This window comes from Falco biarmicus, chromosome 1 (assembly GCF_023638135.1).
Source record: "Falco biarmicus isolate bFalBia1 chromosome 1, bFalBia1.pri, whole genome shotgun sequence".
Lineage (NCBI taxonomy): Eukaryota > Metazoa > Chordata > Aves > Falconiformes > Falconidae > Falco > Falco biarmicus.
Window position 1 is genome coordinate 73,024,452 of NC_079288.1, and position 25,960 is coordinate 73,050,411.

At 42.5% G+C, this 25,960-nt stretch overlaps 1 protein-coding gene across 2 annotated transcripts in view; it reads right to left on the reverse strand.

Annotated features, from left to right (window-relative positions):
- The window catches only part of C1QTNF7 (C1q and TNF related 7), a 50,761-nt gene extending 25,827 nt beyond the window's left edge, over window positions 1–24,934 (reverse strand). Inside the window, exon 1 of one of the 2 annotated variants that reach the window (XM_056326801.1) lies at window positions 24,710–24,934. The gene's annotated coding sequence lies outside the window, so the exon portion shown is untranslated. Of the gene's footprint in view, window positions 1–9,765; window positions 9,967–24,709 lie in introns of those variants that run through there. The other variant, XM_056326800.1, reaches the window with a different exon arrangement.
- Between the last annotated feature and the right edge of the window lie 1,026 nt (window positions 24,935–25,960).

Genomic DNA, 25,960 nt, shown 5'->3' on the forward strand with positions numbered 1-25,960 from the left:
TGGACCTTTGTAACTTCATTGCCACAGATCTGCTCTACCCTCAGTGAGAGTCTGGAGATGGCAAAGCAAAGGCTTTGTTAAAGCCCAGACCTGGTAGAAGGGCTTTGCATTCCTAAATGATTGAATCAAAAAGCAGAGCATAAACCTCATAGGCAACACGCCTTGCACGAGGTTTATTTTTACTATGTGAAATCAAGCACTGGAATGTCCTGTACTGATTCCAGAAGGGTTAACACTTTCATGCCTCGCAGACTGGCCAGGCGGGACACCCACTGCTGCGGGTACAGGCTGTATCCTCATTTTCCTTATACCTCAGTGACTGAAACAGCTGTGCCCTCCTGCCTTTCTTAGCTCACCTTTCCTCTGGGGGCTTCTTGAATTATTGCTCCCACAAATCATACTTCTCCTCCCCCTTCGTTGTCCATTCCTGTTCCAAGAAACCTTCACCAATGCCAACCAACAGAATTTTTTAGTCTTATTTCTCCAGCTGCAGCTTAGCTGGCATATCTCTGAAAGGGGCACGTAAGAAGTGCGTGGTATAGTTAGTAGTATATGGTATGATTGCTAATGCCAGCTGTTGTGCCATCTTTGTGAGAGCTCAGCTCCCTGGTTTTAAAATGATGCCAGACTGAAGAGGAAGATCCTTCACTACCAATTCCAGGATGTGGCTGAAAACAACATGTAGAGGAAGATGGATGCTCTGCCATTTCATAAGGGGAAATGCTGTTCCCTTCTCTCTCGAAAGTGGTGGTACCACTGCAACAGGTGAGGGCAGGAGGGGGTTGCAGCCAGGCTGGCAAGGGCAAGGTGCTCAAACCCACCGTGGCTCAGACCTGCTGTCACCCAGCTCACAGCACCAACCGGGCTACCCAGCCTGCTGCTAGTGGGCCCATGTGAGACCAGATGGAGAATTTCTTCTTCCAAACCATGGCAAATCAACACTCTTGTGTTCACATTTTTGTTCTTCACTTGGGGAATTATTGCCTCTCATTACCTTAATAAGACAGAGACACTGTTTTAGTTGCTCAGAGCAGAGCTAAGCAGTTAACAGAAACATGAGAAGCCACTCATACTGACAAAAGGCAGCACTGCAGGCAGCTGCCTGCTTATGTGCTTCCTGGAAGAATTCAGAGAAAGTGGGAAACTTCAACAGAAACATAATTTGTTTGTTTGCCGTAATCAGCTTCTAGCTGATCTGCTTAAAAACATGTTCTTTAACCAAGACTCTAAGGTCCTACTACTGAACAATCACAGTCACCTCTTCTAATGCAGCTTTTAAAGCTTTTGAAAGATGGTAGGACAGACCCTGTTGTGTTTCATCCTGGGTTTTCTTATGTTCCTTTCTGGTGGAAAACTAGGAGGCCAGTACTGGAAAACTCCTTAAGTGATATGACTTTTCCAAGGTCTGCTGTCACAGCTTTTGTTTTTTCCAGTCAATGCCACTTTGGCAAATTAGCAGATTATGACAGGTCCTGGTGCTGTGTGGACTTTCACATTGTATATCCATCCCATACGGGGGTTCTTTTCTCCAAAATGTTCCAATTCTCTTTCTAAAATAATTTTTGCATCTCCAGCCTAGGCAGGGATTTTGAATAACTATTTGAAAAGACAAGACAGTTAAAATGCAGAAGGAAAGACGTGTTTGTTCAGGAACTGAGACAAAGACAGAAACACCTTGCTCAAGGGCACAGAGGAGCTTTCCAGCAATAAAAGGCTTGAACCTGGGTACCCACTCTGTAGCTTTACTGTAAAACACTTGCCTTGTCCAGAGAAGCAATAAAGCACCACAATGGTGAACTCATCATAACCCCAGTTTAAATTTTAAATGGATGTCTTTTAAAGGAAAAAAAAAAAAAAAATCACATAAGTATCTTCTTCAACCCCTCACTATCCATGGGCTCCATTTCCCTCTCATATGTGAGCAAGAATTAACATTTCTGTAGTTCTAATGAGAGCCCATTACTTTGTGGCATAACCCCATCTCACCTACCACCACAGATCTATAACAAGCACAGCAAATTTATTCATTAGATTTATCCTATGTTTATTAACAGCCCATCTTAGAAAAAGAGTCAGTGACAAAAACCATCTGGAATAAACATAATAGAAAACAAACAATGTAATATATTCCATCACTCCAGCCTAATTACACTGTTTGGTGCAAATACAAGTGACAATTTACAAGCTGAACACTTATTAAAGGGAAAAATGAGCTGCGTGGGGAAGCACAAATCAAAGTAACTAATCAACACAGCCAACACATTCAGGGATTTAAGAGCCAAGGTATGGTAGTCTTTTATTCCTCCTAGTTTTCAATTTGGGAGACCTGCTGTGGTGTTGCTGTACATTATACGTTCTTTCTACTTATGAAGCATTGGGGAGAAGCACGTATCTGGTTGTTGTCTTATTTTCACAAGCTACAGCCTGTGTCCTTTAGATTTAAACACTTTTCTTGTCCTATCATTTAGGCTGGGATCAAGGTACACTGTCCCAGGCACCAGTTTTCTTTTAAGGCATCTCTCCTCTTTAAGGATATAGAAAAAGCTTGGAATTAAGAAGAAAGTTAAAAATGGTTGGAGTCAGCTAAAAGCAATGCCAATTTGACCTCAGGTTAGTTCTTATTGAGTCAATTGGTGCAGCAAGAGAAAAAGGAAAAAGGTCTCTCCCTCCCATGCAAGCATCTGAACAACACATGGCTGCTGTCCATGATTTGTTTCAGCTTGGAAGCTGGAACTGACTCATTAGATGCATCTGGTGTCCCCAGGGAAGCAAGAAAAAAACACTGGCAGCAATGAAGAAAAGATGGTAGAAGCCATCTGAAGCAGAAATTAGCCAACCATCCTGTCTGCATTAGAGCATGAACTTCAAGAACAGCATTAGGCACCTGCATGAAAGCTGAGCCCTCAAAGGCATAGCAAAGTGATACAGTGCTACAATGTGTCAGTTTAGGGAACATACACCCATAATCTGGAAAATACCACCTCAGGCCAACAGGGGAAAACTTCAGACCTCATTACAAGGGGCAACAAGCTAGCATTGCAGTGAAATCAATTTTTACAAATACACCCAAGCACTGACCACAAAGTGGGGTCGTAACTTCCATAAATGCTAGCAAAACAGGATTCCTATAATCCTACAGTGAAAAAGTCCCTGTGAGTGGAGGAGGTGCTGGAGGAGGGGTTTTTAACTCTTTCTGTGGGGGAAAAAAGCCAGAGTGAGAAAGGGCTACACAAAGATGTCAAAAGACCCACATATTCTTTATCTGTCATAAGGAGGGAGACCAGCAGTCACCACCACCCCAGGTGAAGAAGTACTTCTCTGGACCTTCATGTGCCTTCCTTGCCTGCAAGGAGCCAAGGTCCTTTCACACTTTGGAAATGGCCATGTAGCTCAAAGACCTTCTATCCTGAGGTTGTCTTGGAAACAACATTAATCTCATGTCAAGACATTTCATATTTTTCCTTGAACTTTTTTTTTCTTTCTTTCTTTTTTTTTTTTTTTTTCTTTTCTGGAACAGGGTCTAGTGCTCTGTTTCAGGGCCTGGTAGGCACTGAAAAATAGCATATTATCAACAATAACGTAGGCTTATTCTCAACAAAAGGGTTGATAATAAGCAAGCTTTTGTCATAGCTCATGTATGAAAAATATTCAAAACTGTTTCTGCACCTTCTATTTTCAGAAAGAAATAACAAATGTTAAATCCTTTTCTCTTTGAAGAGATGATGTCATCAATGTGGCCAGAGCGGGATGTTTCTTCATTTAAAAGGCAAGGTGCAAAGTTAAAGAAATACACCCCTGAGAATTTTGAAATTTCAGTGATTCATAACAGCCAAAAGTATTATTGCCAGATAACTGCAGCTCCATCTCTCCAGAGCCTTATCACATCATCTGTATCATCATGCAGATCAAGATGACATAGCTGTTGCTGACTAATTTCAAGTGTGACATTCACAGCATAGATGCACTATTGGGATGGTCTTTGGCACCACTTTCATCCAAGCATCTCTGCATGCGGTCTGCCTGCAGCTATCATTCTCTTCAATCAGGAAGAGAACATGAGGATGATTCCCTCATGCCCATGCCTATTCTTAAAACACAGTGTATCTAAATCACCTGTCAAACCCCACAGGTATTGTGTTCATTTATGTATCTCTTCTTGGCCTTAACTGCACTGGTATAGATAAAAGAAGGATGACTCTCCATTTGTAAATTACAAAAATCTAGGAGTATATGGTGTCCGTCAATAATTATAATGATAAAATACCTTTATTTGTAATTTATATGGATTTTTACTTTCTTGTATCACCATTTGTGCTCAGTTTGACTAGGGAATCTGAACATTTTCCTTCCTGAACAAGGAATGGCCATGAGTACAGAGCATTTTCTTTAACAAACAGAACATAGCAGCCATGGTATGGTGAACCCAACACGGTCACATAGTCTCCAGATCTTCACCTTTGTAATTGGGAATTACTCTGCTCATTTGGAATGCCCAGATACTTGTATTGTTGCTCTCTTGAACTTTGAAGGTTTTCTGTAATCCTCCAGGATTCCCTAGTCTGGATTATTTCCTCTGAGGGAAGAGATTCAGGGGGCATGGTAATGATGCTGTGCGGGTAGGTGGGAGGTTGTTCGTGCACTGAGGCAGTGATCAGGGTGTGCTGGCAGTGCCTTTGCTGTTACAGCTATGTGGTGCTGAATCTGGTTCCCCATTGCCACAAAAAACCCAAAACAGTCCCAATGCTTTCTTTTGACTGCCTGCACTGTCACATTTTCCCACATGATCCACCAAAGGCTTTCAGTGCTGTCAAGGATTTGAACTACTGATAACTGCCAAAGTCAATTTGTGGTGAACACTGCATTTTTTCTTAGTGTTATCAAGGACCTTGCAGGGACAAAATAACTGAAATACTGAGCTATCTCAGTGAACTATCTATCAACAGCCCCTCAAGGCAGAAACTACTTGCTAGAGCATCAGCTGATAAACCAAAAGAGAGATGAAGTTCAGAGGAAGAATTGTTCTAATTACCATGTAGCCTGCTTCACCATAATTTTAGAAAAAGCTGGACACAGATGTTACATGATTGCAATTACAGATTTCAGGAAACATCTTAAAAGCCACAGAGGAAACCTTAAAAATATAACAGAAATAATTCCCTGTGAAAAATGAACACAAGCAGATTCCACCGTGTGTCCCCGTGTCCGTCCGTCCCCTCCTCCCCATATTTAAAGTATCAGGTATGTTAGTTACTTCACTGAACTTCAGAAATGGGCAGTCACTCAAAGATAGGATAGATTAGCTAATAGCTATTGATAACTAAGGATGACACTATCTGTTCCAGCAAGTACATTTGCCTACAGAAAAAAAGACCACGTACCGGTTGCAACCCTCCATTGCAGCAGCTTGTTGAGAGCAACTTCCAGACTAGCTTTTCATCTGCAAACTGGTATGCCACTGAACTGTTTCTTTGCCTGCCAAGACCTTTTCTGTTACAGGAACAACAGTAATGGCAACTGGTCTCTGCTGTCCATACTGGTCACCTCTGGATGTTTTGCTACTTCTGGTCCTGCGCAGTCAGTTTTGCTGATTGTCTTGTACAACATTTAGGTTGCGAGCTTTCTGGCAGGTTTGGGAGGTTTGTTTCTGTTTCTGACCCTATGGGAAGGCTATAGGCACACAACAGCACATCAAGGATTAAAAGCTGTTTTCTTTCCCTCTTGACAAAGATTCTGCTTATTTATGGGTGGCCATGGATGGACATATGTTTCCAGAATTCAGGGAAACTACCTTCAGTTTTCTACATCTTCACAGACTTCTAGTATGATGTGAATTCAACAGTCATCAAGTCCTGCCTCAGTCCTCACATCTGTAAGTCCAGTAAGTGGTATTCAGAGAAACAGAGACATAGATGCTGAGGTGTTGCGCCAGACCAGAAACGGATGGTAAGGCTACGCAGAGAGAAAGAGATCTTGCAATATATACAAGAGAAATCTGGCATACATCATAATGTAATCTCTTCATATAATTTCAAGGGTTTATTTAGGGGAGCATCTCTCTCAGTTATGTTGCTGTCAGGTAGCAGAGTACCATCTGCAGTTTTCAAAGTATTTGAACATGTACAGTCTTTAAACAATTAGAATTGTCAGAAAGAAAGACAGCCCATCAATCAGAAGTTTTCACAACTACTTCTCATTTGTATGTAGATTTCTAAACATTACATTGTCAAATAATAGACTATAAAATAGAACCCTTCAACAATTTCCTTTCTTTTCTCGCCCCACCCCCCACCCCCCGCTTCTTTTAAACCCTACAGTATTGGATACAGAAGAGATCTTAAAACTTTCAAAGTGGAACTGAAGGAACTGCTCTCTTTGATCAAACTAATGGTTCTGTTAGTCCACTGTTGTCTTGAGTAATGAATGACCAGTCCCAGAAGACATATGAGTGAGGAAACCACCAGGAAATGCATAGCTAGTCAAGTCAGTAATTAAAGCAGCTGTTAGCCTTGGGCAACAGACTACAAGGGCCAGCAGCCCATGTGCTTTGCTTACATGTGGGCTACTTGGCTTGTATGTGCAGAGACGGAGACTGGCCACTAAAGTCCCAACAGTGGACAGTTCAGCCCACCAACTCTGCTAGGGCATGCTGTCCCCATCAGGCCCCTTCTCCATCCCAAGCCTTCTCTTCTCCAGCAAGGCTGAACACCAGCTATGGTGCTGTGGAGTAAAAAGAGGGTGATTTGAGGTGCAAAAAGAGGAAAACTTGTATTCTGGAACAGTCTGGCATTAGAAGTTACTGTATCCTGAAGAAATGAGAAAGGAAAATGTTCCCAGAGGGAATGGAGAGAGAGGAAAAAAAGGAGGGAAAGAGCATATCCTGCATCACCACTGATCTCTTTTAGCACCCCTCCAGCACCACAAACCCTTCAACAGCCCCATTGCTTCTCAAAGGTGGAGGCAAAAACTCCAAAGGTTGCTTAAAATGAGGCATGTCTCTTCTTTCAAGTCAGGCTTGTGCCTTGTATAAGCACTGAGGCCATGCAATAATATATCTTATGTCATTATAATCAACAAAGTTTAAATAGTTCGCACATGTCACAGACTGTCTTGAGTGATTTCTTTAAGAAATAAGCTTCAAATCTGAAAGACAGGTGGAGAGGGAGAAGAGAACTGTAGTATCTAACTATATAATGAATATCCAATAGCAAAACATTTGGATGAAATATGTTTATCTGACTTCTTTTTCTTGAAAGAAAATGAGAGTTATCTTCTTATTTGAGATTTATTCTTTCCATTTGTGTTCCCAAATTTATTCCTGGTCTAAGATCTTATGTTCCTAGATTCTCAGCTCATCGAATTTCATAGCTGTACCTCCTGAAAAATGAAACTTTGGAATAGGAAAGATCAAAAGATTTTTTTTTCGCAGTTATATACATAGGCACTGCATTATTTCCTCTGGGAAATTCTGAAAAAAAAAAAAAGAAAGAAAAGAAAAGATTTCAGCCTTTTCACAGTGTACATGAGAACGAGAATGCAATTCTCAACTAGGGCAGCTCCTTTGGCTCTTTTTGTTGCTTGTTCACTTTGACTGAGCTCACATCAGACAAGTGCATTTTCCAGTTGGTTTGTAACTCGAAATACAAGTTGAGAAATGGGGTGAAAATATCTTACAACAAATAATCCTGAAAAACGTGGTTTATTGGTTTGCAAGCTAGGAAGTGGCATCAAGCATCCAGACATGGATACTTTTCATTTAATGCATCAGTTCTGCATAGTAAGACAGAGTACATTCCTCCCCATAAAATATACACAACAAAGTATTTAAATATGTTCAAATTCAAAACCATAACCATCTGCTTATCACAGACATCTGTAACTTCAAAGCAAAGGACTATATGAAAGGTTCAGAAAGCTTTAGAGCTCAAAAGATGCATTTGCCAAGAGACTAATGGAACACATGAATATACACAAATTCAAAAAATATAACAAACTGCTGTTTTCTCCCTGGAGTACAGTTAGAACAGCTAGGTATGTGAGAGCTGAGTTGCAAAGAAAAAAAAAAAAAAAAAAAAGAGTTGCGTCAGCTCTTATCCATCTCTGTCCTGAAAATTAAACTTTCTGTCATTTTCCAAACACTCCTGAAAAGCAATGTCTTCTTCTTCCATCAGCAAAGGACCGTGACTTTCACACCGATTCCCTACATCTCTGACTCACTACTGCCAATGCACCTTTAAAATGTGATTGTTATCACCCTGCAGACTTCTTTCTACAGAGCCTTTCCCCATTGTTGCTCAGGGACGTGATACCCCCACTGGGAGCAGCACACTGCAGCTACACAGCCTTGCATATGTATTAATTTCCTTGCTATTTTGGCACCCAGGTCTGACTGCCCGGCTGAAGTCAAGGACAGCCTCCCCGTTGACTTCAATGACCCGTGTGCATCTCTCTTAACGGACAGTGCCCCTTTCCCCAAGTGGGTCTTGCATTGCCATGAAAACTAAAATCAACAGAAGGGTTGGGAGAGGTGCAAAGCTCTTTGGGGCAATATCTATGTTCCTCTGAGCACCTGATGCAGGAAGCAATTGTGGTGGCTTATCTGCAATAAATAAAGTTGTTATTGCCCTGTGGGTATGTGCCAGATTTCCACTGTGAGCATTGGAGGGCAGAGTCTGCACCTTTCAGATATGCAAGTCTAGAGGGAAGGACTGGTAAAAGTTATTGGGAACTTGGAAAAAGTGTGAGCCAAATAGAAGGTGTGAAGTCAGAGGGATTAGATGCTTTTGGAAAAGCTTCAAGGAATGCAAGGGGGCTAGAGACTCTGTGGACAGGAAGATACCGGGAACCCTGAGCGCATGAAATTCCTGTCTCAGGTTAATACCACCTGTATCAGGTCAGTGGAGCTAATCGAGCTTCCTGGCACAACAGCCAGTTTCCATTCCTTTATCACCCTGTCTGCATATGGGCAGCCATCAACCAAAAGGGCAGGGAGGACCTCACAGACAAGAAGAGAAATCTGAGATTTCAGTGCCTGTCTGCCAGGCCTATTGAAGCCAATACATACAGTAACTGCATAGAGGACAAGGAAATGTGTCATGACCTTAAACTACATGGTGAAGCTCAGAGAAAGTTGATCCATCCCTTGCAATAAACTCCAAATAACCATACAGAAAGTGATTAACTTAAATATGAGCATGAACATCAAGATATATTTTATAAAGCAATCAAAATATTTCTTCTGTCATTTAATGTTCCTCTTAGTCACATAATCTGTGACCTCTTAAATCTCACTGTAAAGCATATAAAATCCCTTAAGACCACAAGTTCAACATGGGGTTTACACACCACTTTTGAGTTCGCTGATGCTGCTTTATAAACTACCCTTCTGCTCTTTGTTTTCCTTTGCACAGGTTTTGCATTTTTCTGCCAGCTTCCCATTGTTCTTGAAATCAGAATAAAAAGAAATCAAAGAAATCAGAGAGTTGTCTGTGCTGATCACAGAGAACAGAAATGGTCAGCGATCAGAAAAGCAAACAAAGCTTGCCTGAGCCGTGTACAGATTCTGCTCCTTACACTACTCACAAGCAAAACATTTCTAAAAAGGTTATTTAGTTATTGTGCTGACGTACACACATTAATCAAAGCAACAGAAAGATAACAACATTACTAGTATTATGAAACTCATCTCAAGTTTAGATTATCTCAGAGTTTTTACGAGGCAAGAGAATATATGAAGTTTGGTTTAGTGAAATAAAGCCCTTTACTTACATGGCTTGCAAGAGCTTCCAGCAGCTGGAGTCTTTGAATTGCAGTGCATGCAGACACTGTGCTTTGCTGAAAGCCCCCTAACTTTGGCACTGGAGACAGCACATAACTCACCGGTGCTTTAGAGTGATAAATAATTTCCTTTAAAAATACCCTCACATGTTTTTTTATCAGTGGTGTACACTGACAGTAGACTGCAAAACAGAAAGCCTGTCTGGTGTTATGAGGAAAGAGTTCCCTCTCAGCTGAATAAAAAAAAAAAAAAAAAAAAAAAAAAAAAGAAGGAGTCCTTGACCTCGACAACTAGAATAAATCTACTATATCTGCTGGCTCTTTTCTGAATGCATACTTGAGCAGTAACATAAGAGTGAGCGATCAGAGAGCAGAAACTGTGGCATGTACCGGTAGGGTATGAAAGCAATGCTTCTACTGCAGGCACAGCAAAATGAAAACACAATGCATATTTTCAGCCTTTAATTTGTTCCAATATTTTAAAAATAAAACAAAGATGACAGGCGTCTCTATTTCAGTTCATAGCTCCCAAGTGGCAGCGTTCTCAGCTCTGTCCCTTCTGCTGAGGTTCCTTGTGTTCCAGATGAAGTTACTGCTGACTTTCTATTTCAAACCTCAGTTTTCTGAGAATCTCTGTACCTCAGCCAGGAAATGCAACCCAGACTGAAGTTTAGCATTTCAGACATCATAAATGCAATGAATTGCCTGCAAGCAAAATGAGTGTTTTTCAGATATCTTTTCTTGTCAAAAGATCTGTTTACTTCCTTTTTTCCTCTCCCTCTTTCTTTGGTCTACTTAAACTTACTAAACTTCATAAAAACAAGTATGGCTTTTGGAAGAAGTTCTCTGTAGAACAAATAGTGAGACAAATATGAAAAGCAAGATAATGATGTAGCTTAAAATAGGTAGATTGAGTTTTCAGAAAAAAAAAAGTTCTCTGCTCCATTTTACAATTATATTTACAAGCATAAAGATATGACTTTAAACATAGTCATTCAATTCTCAGACAATGAGAACAGATTTTCTATGGAGAGGGTAAGACACCCCCCCTCTATTTTAGGCATAATAAAAGGATTAGCAAACAGACAACAAAGAAAGAAAATCAAAGTCCTGATTTATTCCATTGTATTCAGTTGCAAAAGAGGGGAAAAGAGAAAAAAACTAACCACATAAAATTAAACTTTAAAATATTGTAAATACAATATTCCTGGCCTTATGAAACATAAAGATTAAAATAAAAGCCCTCAAAACTTCTAATAAGCATTTGTAGCTAAAGAAATAATATTACTGAAGAATGATCAAATGATCTTTTTTGTCTAGTGTGTTATTCCCCTTGTGTGACAATGGACTTGAAAAGTCCCCTACACATTTTATGTGTCTGTTAATCAAGGTTTTTCTTGAATCTCAGATTTGGTTTCAGCTTTTGCTGTTGCTTCTTTTTCTGCAACTTTATTAAGACACTAAAGCACATGTAAAACTTCAAGGTTGTTTATTGGTAGTTAATTTGTCTCTCCCAGTTGCAGCTGACTAGTAGCACTGATATATTGTGTTGAACGAGAGAAGTCTCAGTTTCAATTTAGTTTCCATGTATACTCACTTCCTTTGTCAAATACTGAAACTCTAAGTCTACAATAAATTAATTTTTACTCTGTTCAGCTCTTCCTGCTGTTTTCCGCTTCTCTTCCTCCACTAACATTTTCAAAATATGAAGCACTATCAAACCATATACGTAAATCTTGAATTTCAAAGTATTGGCATTGACTTTTTTTAAAAAAATGAAGTGTCATGTTTGAAAGCTGTTGCTTTAAAACTACTGTGGGTGCAAGTATTGCTCTTTAGACACCAAAACTCCTTTTCTCTGCAGCGAGCTCAAGTCTCACACCTAGGGCTTAGTTATGTAGGTAGGTGTTGAACTCCCCTGCTCTGGCTCCTGCTCAGCCATGCAGGGCTGAGCCTGTTGTCACCTGCCGTGCCAGACCTCTTCCCTCTCTGCTAAGCCATCAGCAAGCAAGTTTTCTCCGTTTGTCCCAGTACAATTTTTCTATTTTTAGAAAATAGCTGGGAGTTTTTACTTTTAATCTTGTTTTTTGACGTGGAGGCCTTGTGACCTGGTTTGTAGGAGCAAGGCTTGGCACCACAGAACTACTTGAAGATACCCAGCTTTCAGACAGCAGCCCCGTGAGCAGGGTGTATCGGGATCCCATCCAGCTTTCTGTCTGTAACTTCCAGAGTCTAAACTTCAAATAGCTGGGAGCTATTACCTGCTTCTTTGTGAAATGTTTTGAGACAAGTGGAATATATACATAACCTCTGAGAACCAAACCTTGTCGTTATCAGTATGGACATCTGAAACATGCCAATAATTTGAGCACCAGCTAATTATGTCCAGGCGTGACTCAGTTTCTGCCCCAGGGATCTGTTTTTTGCCTGAGGAAGCAACAAGCCACAGGTCAGGACACTTGCAGCCCCCCATGCATGGACAACGTCATTTCTCCCTCAGCCCATTTCAGCCGTAACACAGCTGTGTAAACCCTACAAGACTTAGGACACTGTGTTTCACTGTGGCCACATGCAGTTGTGTCTCACAACTGGAGGCAGCACTCGTCTCTGAAAATGTCATCTGTTTTACCAAATATTGTATATGCATTCACAGACATTCATATAGGAGTTAAAACAGTTCCCAAACTAAGGGTCACAGTTAGAAATGCAGCTGTGAATGTGAAAGTGAAAGCTTGGCCAGGACCCCAGAAGCTATAACACAAATAGAAATGTACGACATTTGTTGGATGAAGTCTTTGTCATGATCTACCACATAAAAAACTTGAAAAACCTTTATTCTTTTTTTTTCCCTCTCTTTCTTCCTGGTAGAAATGTAGACCTTTATATGCAAATTAAAGTCTTATGTTTCTCATTTATCTTTCTATCACCCAGAAGATTGGTTGGGCTGTGCCACCTGCAGGCTGGGAGTGCTGCTCTGCTGGCATGACACTACAGTTGTCTCCGAGACACTGAGAAACTAGGTCCCTATGTCTGATGTGACACAGTCCATTAAACCGCCTTGACTGGACTTTGTTTTGAAATTGTCTAATTTTACAAACAGCTTTAAAAAATTCGGGCATCACAGGGATATACATCCTGGTAGCTGTTACTTCTGATGTCAGTTCACAAGGCTTTTACAAAGCCCACACTTAGTTACTTCATGAGAGATGCAACGTACGCAGAGTCAATAGGAACCACAAGGCTGTTTCAATATTTCCTGCAAAGGCTGGGCAACAGGACTGAAACACTGATTCCGTGACAATGTAATATGACATGGCAGGTAAATGTCAGCTAGAGAGTGTATTTCCCAATATGGTAAACTTTCATTATCTTTAGATGGTTCATCTGGAGATAAACTGTGCCATTGATTGGCTCCACGGAGGCACAGTGCTATCTAAAGGCACTTACACTGTTTCTAGCATCAGCCTGGGGCCACAGCTACTCAAATACTTTTGGTGGAGGCATTGAGCTGCCCTAAATCAGTTCGGTCCATCATGACTTAGTTGGTCTGTCCCTAATGGAGGCAGGCTGTCTCCTGCAGTGCTACTTTGGGGGTGTGCACCATGGTCTCCAGTGCTTTGAGAGGATGTATTTGTGGAGGTGCAGTGTTAGAACATAATCACAGGAGTAATTTGGGTGGGAAGGGTCCTTTGGTGTTCATCTCATCCAACATCTGCTCAAAGCAGGTCTAATCAGCTGGCAGCTGTCTCTGCAGTAAGTGCCATGATGACTCTGTTATTCAGTTTTGCATTCCATACAGCACACCTGACCTCCACTATCCCCAGGAGCAAGAAGCTGACTCAATGATTATGATCCAGAGGGATTTTGCAACCTGTATCTCAGGTAATTACAAACTTTTGCTTATTGCAATATCTGGTTGCCCAATCATTTGATTATACTTATCGGGCATGGAAGCCAAAAAATAATATCTCACTTTACAGATGTGGACCAAGGGCACCAGAACAACATTATTTGCCAGAGATCACATAGTCTGTGCAGAGTAAGAAACTGAGTGGTGATCTCTCAGGGCTGGCATCCTACCTGCTGTCAGCTCTCTGTGCATTCCTGCTATTAGTTAGCTATTAGTTATTAATAGCCACCCTGCTATTACAGATGATTTTTTGATGCAATGGGCAAAGTAACACAGCACTTGTGAGACACCAGCTATGTATTGGGTTCCAGTGCTGAAGCTGAAGCTGGAACTGGAGGAAAAGGGAAAAAGTGGTAACGCTACTGCTGTTCGCATGTGGTGGGCAGCTGTAATAGGGATCATCAAGTGAATTAATGTACTTAAAATGCAGCCCTTCTGACAAGCTGAAAGGGGATCTAAATTAGTAAAAGCTGGTTTTGGAAACTAGGAAAATTCCCTGTGATCTCCATCGCTGTCAGTGAGAATTCGTATTGTAATGATCAAAAACTATATGAAGGTGAGTATTGCTGTAACTTGTTTAAATTGCAAGCCTGGAAAAATATACTTAAGACATCTGGAATAAATTTTTGTTTTGAAATTCAGTTCATACATAAGGAGGGCTTGGGAAGAATTGAAAAAAAGATTGTCTTGTCTTGAAAGACAAGAATGAAAATGAAGATGTTTAAACAAATGGCTCCTATGTATGGCCCTCACACTTCAATCTCACATTTAGCTTTCGGTGAGTAATACTGTTTTATGCATGGTCCCACCAATATATACATATATGTAAATGGAACATAGCTAAGAAACAATATATTACTTCTGAGAAAACCAAAAAGAATATAGCATGGGTCACAGATCTATGCTAGACTTACTGTTTCCTGGAGTGATCTAGTTAAGTTTCTTTGCAACCTGTATGTGGATATCCCATACTACCAACCCTTGCTCTGGACACTGTGCTGCATACCTGCTCAGACTTGCCAAGCCAGCCAAATTGGGACCACAGCAATATCTCACTTAAGGTGAGATGCTAATGGCACTTGTTCACATTGTCTCAGATAGTATATGGACTGGTGAATAATGGGCAAGAACTCAGGACCTGCAAATTCCTGGTGATGTTTCAAACTGCACATTAAAAAAGAAGAATTCTGACTTTTTGAAGTGTAATTTATTTTTATTTTAATATGTCATTAATATGTAAAGAGCAAATCTCCTTTTTAAACCTGTAGTGTGCAATATCTTGTCTGTATAACTTCTCAGTCTTGAAATCTGAATGGCCAGATATTGAGCTGATATAAATGAGTACTGCTGCATTGATTGCAAAGGCAGCATAATTAATTTACGCCAGCTGAAGTTCTGGCTCAGAAATGTGCAGAAGCATATATACTCCCTTTCTGGTCATGTGGATGCCACTGGAAGATGACTCCAGGACCTGACAGCTACCATAGCTTTACATCCACATCAAAGCTTATCCTTAGGCCTTTTATCAGACCCTTTGGGGGCTGAGCATTTGTTTTTGAATACTTCACTGAGCCATATAATTTAGGAACATCAACAACACATACCATTAAAACCCATCAAAAGCGAATCTCATGGTCAGATACAAATGTCCTGAGCCTGCCCTTGAGGAACTGTGTGATCTTCCATTTGAGAGTCAGAAAGGATTTTTTAATAAACTGCCTTGCCTCTTAGAGGTCAGACAGCATGGAAGAAGATGCTGAAGGCAGGACATTCTTTCTTGCATTGCGGAGTGTATCTTCAGCCAAAAGAAAACTCATTTCAAATATTGCTACTTCATAAAAGGTGAGAAGGCAAAATAAACTCCCTGGGAATTAGAAAACCTGCTTTCTATCATTGAATAAAAATATTTTTATCAGCTTGTGTCACTTTCCCATCAAAAATCTGTTGCTCGTGTATGTTCAACATGGTGGTAAAACATTATGCTTAATCTTTTGACAGTTTAAGAAAATGGTCCTTTTTGCAACAGATCAAATCCTCTGTAAGTTAAATCTGTCGCCCTTTCTTCTCTACAGCCCTGGAAATAACAGTCAGAAACAAATATTGGTGCTCCAAAATATCATGTTCAAGATATATCTGGAAATTTGAGACAGCTTTCCTACTTCAAATTCATCAGTCTTTTCATCAGGTCTGGAGTGAGCTTGAGGCTATTTCAGACCAAGCTATTGAAAACATCAAAGAAAAATGTTCTTTTCTTGCAGTGAGCTGCAACCAGTCTCTTTGCTGCCAGTGTGAGGCTTTCTGACACAAGGGTATCTCTGGCCATGCCTCATGGGTACAGAATGAGGGAAGGCACCTCTCAAACTAGGTAGAGAAGAAGCCACTTATAGTGCATATCACCTCTTGAAATGCAGCCCAGTTTGCAAGAAGAGCTGCATCACTGGTACAAGCTAGTTTAATGGCATCTGGTTTCTTCATTTGGGAGAAGGCTTCAAAACTGAAAAGCAGATTGCAGCTTTGCAGAATAAACTGGTGCTGTTGCTCTCATTGCATGTAACCTAAACCTATTAGTCTGGTTTGAGTTAATTTTTTTTTGATTGGTTGGTTTGGTTTGGATTTTTTTTTTTTGTTTAGTCCAGAAATAGAATTGCTTCAGCTCTGTTCAAGATCAGTAGTGTTCCGGTTGTCTTAAATTTTCTTCTTAAATCCAGTGTTTTCCCAGATCACTATATGGATATTGTGTATAGGAGGGACAGGAGTGTAGCAGCTCAAGCAAAGAACTGAGAGCTCTGATTCCTGTTTTTAGTGCTGCTTTCCTTCTGTTTTTCTTCTGTTCTTCTATTCTCCTTTTCACTCTTTCATTTAGCCTACTTGACATTTGGGCTTGATGAGAAGTTCCTTGCAATCCTGCTACATTATCTAATCCTACCATTTAATAGAAACAATGGAGGAGAAGGATTTCCTGATTGCTCCAACCCTGGGAGCATCCCACAGCATTCTCACCGTTCCAGTGTAAGACAATTTCCAGTGACTCCAGCATAAAGCTGCATATGATGCTATTTTGCATTTTCTTATGACCCACTCAGCTGCTGCAGTTAAACCTGAAATCCCAAACTTCCAAAAGCAGCATGCTATGCCATGGCTGCAATGTGCATTCACACGCCTGGGACAGCCTGAGTCATTGGGTCCCTTCCCGCAGCAGAGGCACCAGTGTATGAGGAATGGGGAGCACTGCAGCATCTACCAGAAGAGGGCATCGAATTAAATCCTATTTTTAAAGGTGTAGTCAAAAGAAATCAATACAGCTGTCCATTTCCTATGTAACAGGGCTAGGTTTAGCACAGCAACTTGCAGATCGAGCTCAGTATTCTTCCTGTTCTACCGCTTAGGTAACGAGCCCCTACACCCCTGGGGTCCAGGTAGCCCTGCCAGGATCCTGCCTCCCTCAACACCCTATTCCTGGCTGCCCAGTGACCCACAGCACCTGGGTCCAGCCCCACTGAGCCCTGATGTTCCCAGCCCGGCATCCTAGGGTGGCGGTCTGTGGGCTGCTGAAGCCCTGCACCAGGACTCCCTCCCATTCCCACACCAGGTGCTTTCTGTTTTGTGGATGCCCAGGCGTTTCCATCACCCTGCTGCTGGTAGGGGTTGCCTTTTCCCATCACCTGTTACAGACACCCAAAGTCCCCAAATTCCGACCTTCTGCAGAGCCGGGCTGGTATGACTGCTGTGTCTCCAGGAGATATTAAGATCTTTTTAAGGCTACTACATCGCTGTTACTTCAGTGCTGCCTGTGCATGGCAGACGTGCTGTGGCTAGATGCCAAGCTGCCCAGAGAAGAGCCTTTTTTAATAAACAGTAACACCAGCTGTAAGCAGTAGGAACTGGTGGTCTGGAGCAGTTGTCAGCAGGGACAGGGTACATGTATTTGTAGGCTGGATGGCTCAATATATGAGCATGTGCTGAAATACTGAAGCTCCATGGTGTGGCCTCGGGCACTGACACAACACAGGCAAAACCAATAGTTCCCTCAGTCTTGTCTGAAATGGGTTTGGGCTCAGGCCCCTTCTCATCAACACCTTTAGCCATTTTGTCGAGCGAAGGCAGCCCCTGTAGGCCCCCAGCGTGGCCTACTCTAGGTGCCCACTCCCACCCTTGCTTGCCGCCCGCCGAGCTGAGGCTGCCTTCGGAAGCAAGGGTGGCATGCTGGAGCTGTCACCGCCGCCTGCCTTTGCACCTGTGCGACGGAGGGCTGCAGCGCCTCCGACACGTAACTGATGTTCTGAAGGCCTAAATAAATAAATACAAGGGTTGTTGATGACAGAAAGTGGCGTCAGCCGCTTTTGGCTGGCAGAACAGGAACATGTTGTGTTGCCTCAGGTTGGGAGAGGAGCCTTAAGGCTTTAGATGTTTAGGGCTTGCAAAAATTAGAGGGAGGAAGTGCTGGTAATGATCTCTGACACATATCTGCTTCATTCATGGGCAAATTAACCTTAATTATCCAATTTATAAATCAGCTTTAAGTGGAAGGGCCCCTCCTCACCCCCCACTGCTGCATATTTGGGGGATTAAATTGTTTGGTTTTAGTGATAAATTAGAAACATCTGCTTCCTCTGACATGCCGAAAAGGAGGCACGCACAGCAAAGCGGCTGGCTGGACTGCTCTGGTTGGTGCTGGGCGGGGGGTGGGGGGTGGTGGTGGTGCCAGGGCACCGTCCTGTCAACTTCTGGCCACAGGGTCCAACAGGATCAGGACATCTCCCCTCTGCACAGGGGCTCAGCGTGGCAGGGGAGGTGCCACAGCTCCTCCTGGGCTTGCTCAGGATGGTGTCTGGGAAGGCTGGAGCAGTGGCAAGCATATTCAGCAGCATGCTTTCAGCAGACCCTTCCTTTTAAGGGTGTCTTGGCAGTTCTTCCGTGCAAATGAAACTGTTTCTGCTATGGGATCATCAAGTCTTAATGTCAAGGAATCCAAACCTTGTGCCAGAGTCACTGCAGAGGTCATGCAAGCATGAGCAGTGGTGGCAGTAAGCTTTTCTGATGAAGAAAAGGGGGGGACAAAGATGTTTTACATCCCTGGTATATCCCTGCAGAGGTGACACAACTTCATGATTGCTGAGGTGGGCTGGAAACGACCAAGAGACACAGAACACCAAAGCACTGCATATGAGCTTTCACCTCATGCAGGAGGTCTGAAAACCACCCTCCTGGCTACAAACCATTATCTGCAGGAGTAGGAAGCTGGAGCTAAATCCTGCCGATGCAGCAATCCGAATATACTCTGGGCATCATCCAAGAAGCTGCCCCTGCAATGATCCTGGTTGGTGCAACCCCACGAGGGGAACAACAAGGATTGTTTTGACCTCAGTGTGGCCTGGATTTCACTGAAGGGTATTAATACATGCCCTAATGGGCTGCAGAAACAGATGTTTCACACACACCAGTCAGATATTGTTTTGTTCAGCCTTTGACAATCAAAACTGTCAGACAGCAGCCCTGATCCTCAAGGACAGAGCAGGCCTGCAGAAAGGGAGAAATCAAGATGCTGGGTGTTTTCTAACAGCTGTTGTTCCCAAGATGCCCTCCTTTTCTGTCTGGATATTTTCTTCAGGCGGGTTTGAGGATTATGTGCATTTAACCAAGATTTTCCAATAATGTATCAGATCTATCAGAGCAAGAAACCCCAGGCAGGTTCAGTGCATGCTCTCAGACTGGCTGTTCAATGCAGGTCCTACCAGTTGGACACCTGCACTACACAAGTAGTGCAGCAGGCACCGTTCAGGTGTGACACAGTGCAAAGTACATGCATTTATGTCTGAGAAATTCCATGCACAGGAATTTCGAACTACAGTTCCGCTCAAAGCAGACTACAAAATCTGGACCGAGGTGCATGGACTGTCAGCGTGCAGGGAGCTAACCTAGGCAGCCCTGCAGAGGAAACTCGATTCTTCTTAAAAAGCAGAAGGCAATCTGCAATGCAGTTTCCAAAGCCCCATTCCAATATAAAGCAATGTAATCCAGCTGTAAAGCTTAAAATACAGTGAAATGCAGCCCCCCTTCTAGAGAAACAAAAAGAAATACCCACTCAGAGCCCCTCTGAGAGCCGTAGGTCAGGCTGCTCTCTCTGGGGGTGCAGGAGGCAGGGAGGGGAGAGGTAGCAGAACAACTTGTTTCACAGCTAGCCAGGACCACTGAACCTGCCCATCTTGCCTGAGCTGTTGCCTTCTGCCTGTTTGTCCATGTTACTTGATCTTTGCATTTCTGTAAGGAACACTTGGCTACATGATGAAGTGGATGATGATGAAGTTGAATCAGGAAAGGGAACTTTTCCTTTTTTTTTTCTTTTCCCTTTACCCAAGCCGGGGAGAGAAGTGAAAATTCTCTTCTTCCAGGAGAGGAGTGGGAGCTGTGACAAGGCCTTTATGCAAACTGCTTTCCTGGAGCACAGACCATCCTGTTCCCACCTCCAAACCTCTCCCTGGAATAATTTTTCACTGCTCCACCCCACTCAGAGGTCATCTACAGACATGTATTGCCACTTTCTAGCAGGAATGTCTGCACTGAGTAATAGAAAATCAGAAAACAGAAACTGAGTAACTTGAGAGAGGCCAAAGCGGCCTTGGTCTTCCTCCAGACACTGGGAAATCAGTTCTCGGGAAGCTGCAGAGTGCCTTAGCCCATCATTTGAGCAGGGGTTACGGGATCGACTGCCCTCACTTCAGGAAGGAACAGCTGCCTGCAGGCGCCCCCCAGAAACCCCCTGTGAGGAGGTGGTAAAGGGGGAGCCCTTGGGTAAACACACAGATACGCCAGGAAAATGGAAGGGCTATGAGAGGGAGGATACCAGACTGGTAATTTACAGGAGGAAAAGGGCAGAGGAACGGAAGAGAATTTGGACACAAGTAAAGATGTGCAGGACTGGGAGGGCTGCTAATGCAGGGCTGTGATCAAAGGTTTGTTCTCGGATTTGGGGACCGAAAAAGGACAGGCTCTGGAAGATAATCTGCACAGAGCTGGAGCTCATAAAGACTCAAAGGAGCCAATTGCTCTGCAAAAAAAAAAATGACATGGTATCTAGAATAAGTAATGGATGCAAAGAGTAACCTAGGTGTTTCTCTGCTAAGTCCCAAAAGAACCACTTCCGTTTAGTGACAGTGAAAAAAGACTGGAAACAGCAGTCTGGGATGTGTTGAGGAGGTGGGCTCAGTCCCCAGGTGCATTGAAACACAGCAGACTGGCGCTGTGCAGGAACATCAGTGTGGGGCTAGCAAGGCTGGCGTAACATCAAGTTTTTATAGGCTGCTGAAAAGGGAAAAGACTTTTGGTCCTGAGTCGTTACTGCTAGCGAGAATAGCAGACGCATGTTCCAGCACAGGGAGCATCTCCCTCCAAGAAAAGGGAGAGTTTTCCTGGACATATCCAGAAAAAATTTCAGCCTTCTTTTTTATTTCCTAAAGGGTACAAAAAATACACATATATATCTCACAGATCAGATACCCCTGTGCTGCAGTGATGGGACTCCCATGCTGCCCTGGACCTAGCCCTGAGGCCCATCAGAAAGAGGTGGGGTGAGCAGGCTGGACACACACCTCTTCAGCTCTGCCCTTCAAGCCCTCCTTGTTTTTATAGCATTGTCACTCCCTGTTTTTATTGCACATTTTTTAAACAACATTTTGGGTCCCACCTCCATTACTAATATCCCTCTCCAGTCACATTTTACTGAAAGAAAAATATCTTTATTGAAAGAATGTAGCAAAGACTGAGAGGAATAAAACAGAGTGCATGAATTACAATACATCCGAAAAAAACCATCCCCTTACTGAACCGTTCCTTTCCTTCCCCAGCTTTAACTTCAGATTCTTGCCAGATGTTCCTGTTTGTTACAGAGTGTCTGATTTTGGGTTTGGGGTCTCTCCAAAGGGGGAGGGCAGAGTGTAAGCTGAAATAGGATGGGTGGCCTGGTGGTGTCCAAACACAGTCAACTATCTCCATTAAATCTTGTTTGAGATTTGGCCTCCACTTCCGTAGGCTGCACCCCATTCGGGTCTGAGAGATGTGATACACAGATGAGGAAGACAAATCCAGTAGATAGACGGAAGACAAGCCAATACATTTAAGCCAGCACAACATATGGATTCTCACATCTCTCAGCCTAGGAAAGATTGCTCCCCACAGATTTCTTCTAGGTTTGCCCAGACTAAGTGAAAAAACCCAGCCAGTGAGATTTTTCCCCTCTTTCCCTCTGGCTTGTTTTATAACCCTATAGCTCTTGCTGCCAGAATCTTTTTCCCATTATGTACAGCCTATTCTTCCCCTTTAAAAATGGTCCCCATTATCCTCTGTGATGAGAATTGGTGATGTACTAAACAATCCTGCCCTTCCCAACACATACACCTCACAGAAATGTGTAGACATCATATGGTCCTATCCCCCCAAGGTTTAATGAAACTGTAAAGTATCTTTGAAGACTTGAGTCAGGTCCTCTGCAGTCCTGTCCTCACTGCTTCAAGCTTTCCCATCTGTATCCGACACCAGGTGAAGCTTGAGGCTAGACAACCAAGAGCAGATTCACACTGCTTTTCCAAAATAAAATCTGAATACTAATTTATGAAGAACCCAAACAATTTTTTTCAGTATTGGGAAATCAGAGTAATCTGGATTTCTTCTTCTCTCTAGCAAAGAAACTACCCTACTGATCTGCACCTCTTACTTTAGAGAGGCTGTTAGGCAGAAACGAACACCTTTTGCTGACAGTTGCAGACTGATGCCTGTAACTAAAACAAACCTAGCCAATAATTATCTCGCTTGTATCTGCAACAAGCAACCTCTAGTAACTGGAAACTGCATCTTTTTTAATGCCTCTTATTTGTATAAAAGGTTGCAGCCTTAGAATTTTCACTCCTCTGTGAGATTAAGTTTTTCTGGTCAAACTAAATTGTCACCTTATCATCTGCAATATGTCTCTTTGATAACATGGGTATTATTTGATCTTGTCATGACAGTATGTGTAAAATTGCTGGAGCGCCTGTTTAAGGACTCTGGAGATTAGGCTTACCAGTGCATGGGACAGACCTGTGAACGGACATGTCATGGAGAATTAAGGATATATGTCAGCTCTATCATAGGATCTTCTACTGCAGGCACTCTAATCCAGTCCTCAGGACACTGCTTATATGTGGATTTCAATCTACCTTGTCACTTTGCCACTGTGATTGAACCATAGATAAGTGCAACAGTGAAATGTGGAGATGATGGAGGGGATGAAACAATATGAACACTGCGTTCTTCGTTTGCATCATTCCCTGTTATTGCTGCTGAGCCAGAAGCAGTCCCTGTGGCTTAGATAGTTTCAGAAACCATCTTGTCTCCTGTGTCATTAAGCAGTATGGAGTGGGATCAGCCTTCACCACCTTCACTCTCACCTACCTGTCAGGTCGGTGGAGTATTACAGAGGGAGGACAAAGAACAGGCAACCACTAAGAGAGGGTCATATGCTTCCCAGTTCCCATGCCACATAGTTCTCACCCAGGTGGCACCTGATGGAGATGTCCCTAGCTCTGCCTTTCCAGACCTCAGCGAGGATGGTGATGGTGGGCTTCCCACGCAGCACAAAACTTAGCCCAGGGGCAGCTTCAAAGAGAACCAGACTTTCAGGATTTCTTGTGACGGTGGGCAGGCATATCAGCTCCTCCACTTTCAGTTTTGCTTTTCTGCACCCTTTCCCATGCCCTCTCTGCTCTGGGTTTCTATACTTTCAAATGCATTTCATAGGCAGAGCATGGCCCATGGGGACACAGCATCAGAGGGACCAACGGCCCTGCACTCCCACCAGAAAAAATCTGCTCCAGTAGCACAGCTGAAGTTGTTCCAAGCCAGGGAAAGCAGAGAGCAGGCACTGGGGGAAGAAGGGATTTTCTGCCTCTTTAATGCAGCATGCTATATAACGTAATAGTTGTGTGATATCTGAAGCAGGTTGCTGTTAGTGAATTTCCATAGCTTGCACAGCTCCAAGGGCTGTGGGTAATGCTGTGCTCACACCCATATTTTCCTAAAACTTCAACCTGAAAGGCTTCATCATTCCTTGAAAGTGAGTGGGTTAGAGAAATTAGCCACCATTGTGAGTATCAGGTTTTGGGCAGCTGGCATGCAGGCAAGCTTGCCTCAGCCTCACTTGGATAATGGTAACCAGAGACCCAGGGGAAAAAAGGAAGCAAGAAACTGCTAATCCATTTACAGTCTCACCTACCCAGACCAAGGTTGTGTTTAATCACTTACGTTCAGCATTTTCTTTATATTTAACAACACACATTCTCTTCCCAGTCTGCACATAGGCACAAAGCATGCTGCTGGTAGTAGTGGAAGCATAAAAAGTTAAATGACCTTGAAAAAGCCCAACCAAACAGAATAAACACCCCAACAAACCAGCAAATATATATATATTTGTGAGAGTTTAATAAGTTAAATGCAGGAGCTTAACTTTGCAAGAACACAACCCTGAAGCAAAATGATTTATTTGGTATTTACAGATATTTTTTTTTGCAAAACAAATTTCTGTGAAACCATAGCAACAAAGGTTAAAGTGAAGATTTGGAATGATGTTGGAATTATTCACAAGGGAAAAAAACAACAGTCTCTGTTTCGGGTTGATGGAATGTAAGATTAAAGCTAAATAGAGAGAAATATTTAAAAATATTTTGGGCAATTTAGTAATCCTAAATCCTGAGAAGGGTAGACATTTAAAACTATTCCTTTGCTAGAAAGCTGTGTCCTTGATTTTTAAAACAAATTGTCTGGTAATTTTCTGATAGGAATGTTATGTGCATAAATGTCCAAGTTTATTGCTCTTCTCTTACAAGACAAGATACAAAACCAGATTTCACTGAAGCCCTACTACAGTCAATTTCTGATAGAATTACATGTATTCCAGTAAAAATCTGCATTTTTCTGAAAGGTCTTTCTGTTGAATTCCCTTCTTCAAATGCATTTCAGAGAAGTCAGAATAGGAAAGTAGAATCAGTTACAACTTACCGTCACGCTCCAGTAGATGACATCGGATTTTTCAGGAAAAGCAACATGCTCCGTCTGGGTAGTGTATGAGTTGTAAATTGAAGCCAACAGGTGAGTGTTGGTGATTCAAAATCCTTTAAAACAAATTTAAACACCACGATGACAAGTAATGCACTTTGTGAAAACTTATTTGGAGCTTGATGCTCTTGTATTGAGTTTTGTAACTGTCTGTCTCAGCTAAATAAGCTCCCACTCCTTTCCTTGGCCACTTGCCAGCTTTTCTAATTTAAAGCAACTGTGAGCTTGCTGTAAAACTCCTGCTGGAAGCAGCTTAATGTATACCATGGAGCAAGGAGCAGGCGTGTGCTCCAGACTGAACTAGTACGACAGAGTCCTAACAGGACCTGGGGCATAGCCTCCCTGAGGTAATGTTATATCATCCTTGGAAAGCATGAGAGGCTAAGTTGCCTCCTTCTTGGTAAAGACAGAGAAGAGGAAAAAATCATGATTGTTCTGGCATGTAGTCCCCTCAGTGTGGGATTTGGGAGGAGCAGCATCTGTTTCAAAGTGGAGGAAGAAGCATCAGCCTCAAATACATAAAATGCTCAGAGCTGCCAAAGGAGCTTGGTCCCCAAATTGCCCAAAAGACTCCCAGTATTTTGAGGCAGTAGTCCTTGGTCTGGGGCTTTGGAGACAGATCCCAAGGCTTTTTCCTGGGCTTCCTCCACAAGTGCAATGAGGGATGCCCCTCTCATGGGGTAGTTGGGACACCCAAGCTGAGGTTCATGACTGAGCACGACCCCAAACTTCTTGATTTTGAAGAGTTAAAAAACTAGACACTCACAGCAATGGTCCTATCTTCCGAGGCACTGTCAAACTTTAAGTAACAGAGGCATGGTTTTCAAAGGCATCCACTTGCAGGGCACGGCTCTGTTCTGCTTTGCTCATTTAGGTAGTGGAGCATGCAAAGTGTTGTTCATACAGGAGAGTTGCCCATGCTTGTGTTGAATTCCTCCTTTTTGCAAAGAATTTATTTCAACCAGTTATGGTTGACACACGTGCTGTGCATTTGTGAATTGATAGAATAGGTCCCCTTTTGCAAATATTAGTTTCCTCTGAAGAGCAGCTAAAAACAAGCAAACAAAAAGGCAAATTATAAAACATAATTGTAATTTGGGAAATTTCAGAGTCTGAGCTTCCACGTGACAACCATAACAAACTATTGCTGAAAAATAAGGATACTGAAAAGCTTACTTCACACTATGCCCCAAA